Below are 7,735 nucleotides of genomic sequence, written 5' to 3'. Positions count from 1 at the left end.
TTAATGCTCTTTTTGTCTGTATGATCTTATTGTCTCGATGATCTTATTGTCTGTATGTACTTATTGTCTCGATGCTCTTATTGTCTGAATGCACTTATTATCTGGATGCTCTTATTGTGTGGATGGTCTTATTGTCTAAATGCTCTTATTGTCTGTATGCTCTTATTGTCTATATGCTCTTATTGTCTGTATGCTCTTATTGTCTGTATGCTCTTATTGTCTGAATGCTCTTATTGTCTAAATGCTCTTAATGACTGGATGCTGTTATTGTCTGGATGCTCTTATTGTCTGGATGCTCTTTTTCTCTGAATAAACGTATTGATTGGATGGTCTTATTCTGTGAATGCCCTTATTGTCTGGATGCTCTTATTGTCTGGTTGGTCTTATTGTCTGGATGCTCTTATTGTCTGGATGCTCTTATTGTCTGGATGCACTTATTGTCTGGATGCTCTTATTGTCTGAATGCACTTATTGTCTGGATGCTCTCATTGTCTGGATCGTCCTATTGTCTGTATGCTCTTATTGTCTGTATGCTCTTATTGTCTATGTGATCTTATTGTCTGGATGCTCTTATTGTCTGGATGCTCTTATTCTCTGAATGCACTTATTGTCTGCATGGTCTTATTGTGTGAATGCTCTTATTGTCTGGATGCTCTTATTGTCTGGATGCTGTTATTGTCTGGATGCTCTTATTGTCTGAATGCTCTTATTGTCTGTATGCTCTTATTTCCTGGATGCTCTTATTGTCTGGATGCTCTTATTGTCTAGATGCTCTTATTGTCTGAATGGTCTTATTTTTCTGTATGCTCTTATTGTCTGGATGCTCTTATTTTCTGGATGCTCTTATTGTCTGGTACTCTTATTGTCTGAATGCATTTATTGTCTGTATGCTCTTATTGTCTGTATGCTCTTATTGTCTGGATGCTCTTATTGTCTGTATGCTCTTTTTGTCTGTATGCTTTTATTGTCTGTATGCTCTTATTGTCGGTATGCTCTTATTGTCTGTATGCTTTTATTGTCTGGATGCTCTTACTGTCTGGATGCTCTTATTGTCTGTATGCTCTTATTGTCTGTATGCTCTTATTGTCTAAATGCTCTTATTGTGTGGACGGTCTTATTGTCTGGATGGTCTTATTGTCTGGATGGTCTTTTTGTCTAGATGCTCTGATTGTCTGGATGCATTTATTGTCTGGATGCTCTTATTGTCTGAATGCACTTATTGTCTGGATGCACTTATTGTGTGGATGCTCTTATCGTCTGGATGCTCTTATTGTCTGGATGCACTTATTATCTGGATGCACTTATTGTCTGGATGCACTTATTGTCTGTATCCTTTTATTGTCTGGAAGCTCTTATTGTCTGGATGCTTTTATTGTCTGGATGCTCTTATTGTCTGGATGCTCTTATTCTATGGATGATTTTATTGTCTGGATGCTCTTATTGTCTGGATGCACTTATTGTCTGGATGCACTTATTGTCTGTATGCACTGATTGTCTGGATGCACTTTTTGTCTGGATGCACTTATGATCTGTATGCTCTTATTGTCTGGATGCTCTTATTGTCTGAATGCGCCTATTGTCTGTATGCTCTTATTGACTGAATGCACTTATTGTCTGGATGGTGTTATTGTCTGGATGCTCTTATTGACTGAATGTACTTATTGTCTTGATGCACTTATTGTCTGAAAGCACTTATTGTCTGGATGCTCTTATTGTCTGTATGCTCTTATTGTCTGAATGCACTTATTGTCTGGATGCTCTTATTGTCTGAATGCGCTTATTGTCTGGATGCTGTTATTGTCTGAATGCACTTATTGTTTGGATGTTCTTATTGTCTGGATGGCCTTATTGTCTCAATGCTCTTTTTGTCTGTATGATCTTATTGTCTCGATGATCTTATTGTCTGAATGTACTTATTGTCTCGATGCTCTTATTGTCTGAATGCACTTATTATCTGGATGCTCTTATTGTGTGGATGGTCTTATTGTCTAAATGCTCTTATTGTCTGTATGCTCTTATTGTCTATATGCTCTTATTGTCTGTATGCTCTTATTGTCTGTATGCTCTTATTGTCTGAATGCTCTTATTGTCTAAATGCTCTTAATGACTGGATGCTGTTATTGTCTGGATGCTCTTATTGTCTGGATGCTCTTTTTCTCTGAATAAACGTATTGATTGGATGGTCTTATTCTGTGAATGCTCTTATTGTCTGGATGCTCTTATTGTCTGGATGGTCTTATTGTCTGGATGCTCTTATTGTCTGGATGCTCTTATTGTCTGGATGCACTTATTGTCTGGATGCTCTTATTGTCTGGATGCCTCCTTGTCTTGATCGTCCTATTGTCTGTATGCTCTTATTTTCTGTATGCTCTTATTGTCTATGTGATCTTATTGTCTGATGCTCTTATTGTCTGGATGCTCTTATTCTCTGAATGCACTTATTGTCTGCATGGTCTTATTGTCTGAATGCTCTTATTGTCTGGATGCTCTTATTGTCTGATGCTCTTATTGTCTGGATTTTCTTTTTGTCTGGATGCTCTTATTGTCTGAATGCTCTTATTGTCTGTATGCTCTTATTTCTCCTTGATGCTCTTATTGTCTGGATGCTCTTATTGTCTGGATGCTCTTATTGTCTGTAATGCTCTTATTGTCTGGATGCTCTTATTGTCTGTATGCTCTTATTGTCTGGATGCTTTTTTTTTTTTTGTCTGTATGCCTTATTGTCTCTTATGTCTGATGCTCTTATTGTCTGTATGCTTTTATTGTCTGGATGCTCTTACTGTCTGATGCTCTTATTGTCTGTATGCTCTTATTGTCTGTATGCTCTTATTGTCTAAATGCTCTTATTGTCTGACGGTCTTATTGTCTGGATGGTCTTATTGTCTGGATGGTCTTTTTGTCTAGATGCTCTGATTGTCTGGATGCATTTATTGTCTGGATGCTCTTATTGTCTGAATGCACTTATTGTCTGGATGCACTTATTGTGTGGATGCTCTTATCGTCTGGATGCTCTTATTGTCTGGATGCACTTATTATCTGGATGCACTTATTGTCTGGATGCACTTATTGTCTGTATCCTTTTATTGTCTGGAAGCTCTTATTGTCTGGATGCTTTTATTGTCTGGATGCTCTTATTGTCTGGATGCTCTTATTCTATGGATGATTTTATTGTCTGGATGCTCTTATTGTCTGGATGCACTTATTGTCTGGATGCACTTATTGTCTGTATGCACTGATTGTCTGGATGCACTTTTTGTCTGGATGCACTTATGATCTGTATGCTCTTATTGTCTGTATGCTCTTATTGTCTGAATGCACTTATTGTCTGAATGCACTTATTGTCTGAATACTCTTATTGTCTGAATGCACTTATCGTCTGGATGCTGTTATTGTCTGGATGGTCTTATTGTCGGGATGCTATTATTGACTGAATGCATTTATTGTCTTGATGCACTTATTGTCTGAATGCACTTATTTTCTGTATGCTCTTATTGTCTGTATGCTCTTATTGTCTGAATGCACTTATTGTCTGAATGCACTTATTGTCTGAATACTCTTATTGTCTGAATGCACTTGTGGTCTGGATGCACTTATTGTCTGTAGGCACTGATTGTCTGGATGCACTTATTGTCTGGATGCTCTTATTGTCTGAATGCGCCTATTGTCTGTATGCTCTTATTGACTGAATGCACTTATTGTCTGGATGGTGTTATTGTCTGGATGCTCTCATTGACTGAATGTACTTATTGTCTTGATGCACTTATTGTCTGAAAGCACTTATTGTCTGGATGCTCTTATTGTCTGTATGCTCTTATTGTCTGAATGCACTTATTGTCTGGATGCTCTTATTGTCTGAATGCGCTTATTGTCTGGATGCTGTTATTGTCTGAATGCACTTATTGTTTGGATGTTCTTATTGTCTGGATGGCCTTATTGTCTGAATGCTCTTTTTGTCTGTATGATCTTATTGTGTCGATGATCTTATTGTCTGAATGCACTTATTGTCTCGATGCTCTTATTGTCTGAATGCACTTATTATCTGGATGCTCTTATTGTGTGGATGGTCTTATTGTCTAAATGCTCTTATTGTCTGTATGCTCTTATTGTCTATATGCTCTTATTGTCTGTATGCTCTTATTGTCTGTATGCTCTTATTGTCTGAATGCTCTTATTGTCTAAATGCTCTTAATGACTGGATGCTGTTATTGTCTGGATGCTCTTATTGTCTGGATGCTCTTTTTCTCTGAATAAACGTATTGATTGGATGGTCTTATTCTGTGAATGCTCTTATTGTCTGGATGCTCTTATTGTCTGGATGGTCTTATTGTCTGGATGCTCTTATTGTCTGGATGCTCTTATTGTCTGGATGCACTTATTGTCTGGATGCTCTTATTGTCTGAATGCACTTATTGTCTGGATGCTCTCATTGTCTGGATCGTCCTATTGTCTGTATGCTCTTATTGTCTGTATGCTCTTATTGTCTATGTGATCTTATTGTCTGGATGCTCTTATTGTCTGGATGCTCTTATTCTCTGAATGCACTTATTGTCTGGATGGTCTTATTGTGTGAATGCTCTTATTGTCTGGATGCTCTTATTGTCTGGATGCTCTTATTGTCTGGATGCTCTTATTGTCTGAATGCTCTTATTGTCTGTATGCTCTTATTTTCTGGATGCTCTTATTGTCTGGATGCTCTTATTGTCTAGATGCTCTTATTGTCTGAATGCTCTTATTTTTCTGTATGCTCTTATTGTCTGGATGCTCTTATTTTCTGGATGCTCTTATTGTCTGGTACTCTTATTGTCTGAATGCATTTATTGTCTGTATGCTCTTATTGTCTGTATGCTCTTATTGTCTGGATGCTCTTATTGTCTGTATGCTCTTTTTGTCTGTATGCTTTTATTGTCTGTATGCTCTTATTGTCTGTATGCTCTTATTGTCTGTATGCTTTTATTGTCTGGATGCTCTTACTGTCTGGATGCTCTTATTGTCTGTATGCTCTTATTGTCTGTATGCTCTTATTGTCTAAATGCTCTTATTGTCTGGACGGTCTTATTGTCTGGATGGTCTTATTGTCTGGATGGTCTTATTGTCTAGATGCTCTGATTGTCTGGATGCATTTATTGTCTGGATGCTCTTATTGTCTGAATGCACTTATTGTCTGGATGCACTTATTGTCTGGATGCTCTTATTGTCTGGATGCTCTTATTGTCTGGATGCACTTATTGTCTGGATGCACTTATTGTCTGGATGCACTTATTGTCTGTATGCTCTTATTGTCTGGATGCTCTTATTGTCTGGATGCTCTTATTGTCTGGATGCTCTTATTGTCTGGATGCTCTTATTGTCTGGATGCTCTTATTGTCTGGATGCTCTTATTGTCTGATGCTCTTATTGTCTGATGCACTTATTGTCTGTGTCTTATGCACTTATTGTCTGGATGCACTTATTGTCTGTATGCTCTTATTGTCTGTATGCTCTTATTGTCTGAATGCACTTATTGTCTGAATGCTCTTATTGTCTGAATGCTCTTATTGTCTGATGCTCTTATTGTCTGGATCTCTTATTGTCTGGATGTCTTATTGTCTGGATGCTCTTATTGTCTGATGTACTTATTGTCTTGATGCACTTATTGTCTGAATGCTCTTATTGTCTGGATGCTCTTATTGTCTGTATGCTCTTATTGTCTGAATGCACTTATTGTCTGGATGCTCTTATTGTCTGAATGCTCTTATTGTCTGGATGCTCTTATTGTCTGAATGCACTTATTGTCTGATGCTCTTATTGTCTGGATGCTCTTATTGTCTGAATGCTCTTATTGTCTGTATGCTCTTATTGTCTGGATGCTCTTATTGTCTGAATGCACTTATTGTCTGGATGCTCTTATTGTCTGAATGCTCTTATTGTCTGGATGCTCTTATTGTCTGGATGGTCTTATTGTCTGTATGCTCTTATTGTCTGTATGCTCTTATTGTCTATATGCTCTTATTGTCTGTATGCTCTTATTGTCTGTATGCTCTTATTGTCTGTATGCTCTTATTGTCTGAATGCTCTCAATGTCTGGATGCTGTTATTGTCTGGATGCTCTTATTGTCTGGATCCTCTTATTCTCTGAATAAACGTATTGATTGGATGTTCTTTTGTCTGTGATGCTCTTATTGTCTGGATGCTCTTATTGTCTGGATGGTCTTATTGTCTGGATGCTCTTATTGTCTGGATGCTCTTATTGTCTGGATGCTCTTATTGTCTGGATGCTCTTATTGTCTGAATGCTCTTATTGTCTGGATGCTCTTATTGTCTGGATGGTCTTATTGTCTGTATGCTCTTATTGTCTGTATGCTCTTATTGTCTGGATGCTCTTATTGTCTGGATGCTCTTATTGTCTGGATGCTCTTATTGTCTGAATGCACTTATTGTCTGGATGCTCTTATTGTCTGAATGCTCTTATTGTCTGGATGCTCTTATTGTCTGTATGCTCTTATTGTCTGGATGCTCTTATTGTCTGGATGCTCTTATTGTCTGGATGCTCTTATTGTCTGAATGCTCTTATTGTCTGTATGCTCTTATTGTCTGGATGCTCTTATTGTCTGTATGCTCTTATTGTCTGGATACTCTTATTGTCTGTATGCTCTTATTGTCTGGATGCTCTTATTGTTTGGATGGTCTTATTGTCTGAATGCTCTTATTGTCTGTATGCTCTTATTGTCTATATCCTCTTATTGTCTGAATGCACTTAATGTCTGGATGCTGTTATTGTCTGAATGCATTTATTGTCTGGATACTTTTACTGTCTGGATGGTCATATTGTCTGTATGGTGTAATTGTCTGGATGGTCTTATTATCTGGATAATCTTACTGTCTGGATGATCTTATTGTCTGGATGGACTTATATTCTGAATGCTCTTATTGTCTGAAAACACTTATTGTCTGGATGCTCTTATTGTCTGGATGGTCTCATTGTCTGTAAGGTCTTATTGTCTGGATGGTCTTATTATTTGGATAATCTTACTGTCTGGATGCTCTTATTGTCTGGATGCTCTTATGGTCTGAATGCGCTTATTGTCTGTATGCTCTTATTGTCTGAATGCACTTATTGTCTGGATGCTGTTATTGTCTGGATGCTCTCATTGTCTGGATGCTATTATTGACTGAATGCACTTATTGTCTGGATGCTCTTATTGTCTGAATGCACTTATTGTCTGGATGCTCTTATTGTCTGTATGCTCTTATTGTCTGAATGCACTTATTGTCTGGATGCGCTTATAGTCTGAATGCGCTTATTGTCTGGATGCTCTTATTGTCTGAATGCGCTTATTGTCTGGATGCTGTTATTGTCTGAATGCACTTATTGTCTGGTTGCTCTTATTTCTGGATGGTCTTATTGTCTGAATGCTCTTATTGTCTGTATGCTCTTATTGTCTCGATGATCTTATTGTCTGAATGCACTTATTATCTCGATGCTCTTATTGTCTGAATGCACTTACTATCTCGATGCTCTTATTGTGTGGATGGTCTTATTGTCTAAATGCTCTTATTTTCTGTATGCTCTTATTGTCTATATGCTCTTATTGTATGTATGCTCTCATTGTCTGTATGCTCTTATTGTCTGAATGCTCTTATTGTCTGTATGCTCTTATTGTCTATATGTCTTATTGTCTGTATGCTCTTATTGTCTGAATGCTCTTATTGTCTGTATGCTCTTATTGTCTGTATGCTCTTATTGTCTGTATGCTCT

Source organism: Octopus sinensis, unplaced genomic scaffold, assembly GCF_006345805.1.
Source record: "Octopus sinensis unplaced genomic scaffold, ASM634580v1 Contig10928, whole genome shotgun sequence".
Classification (NCBI taxonomy): domain Eukaryota; kingdom Metazoa; phylum Mollusca; class Cephalopoda; order Octopoda; family Octopodidae; genus Octopus; species Octopus sinensis.
Note: the sequence above shows the minus strand (reverse complement) of the source record.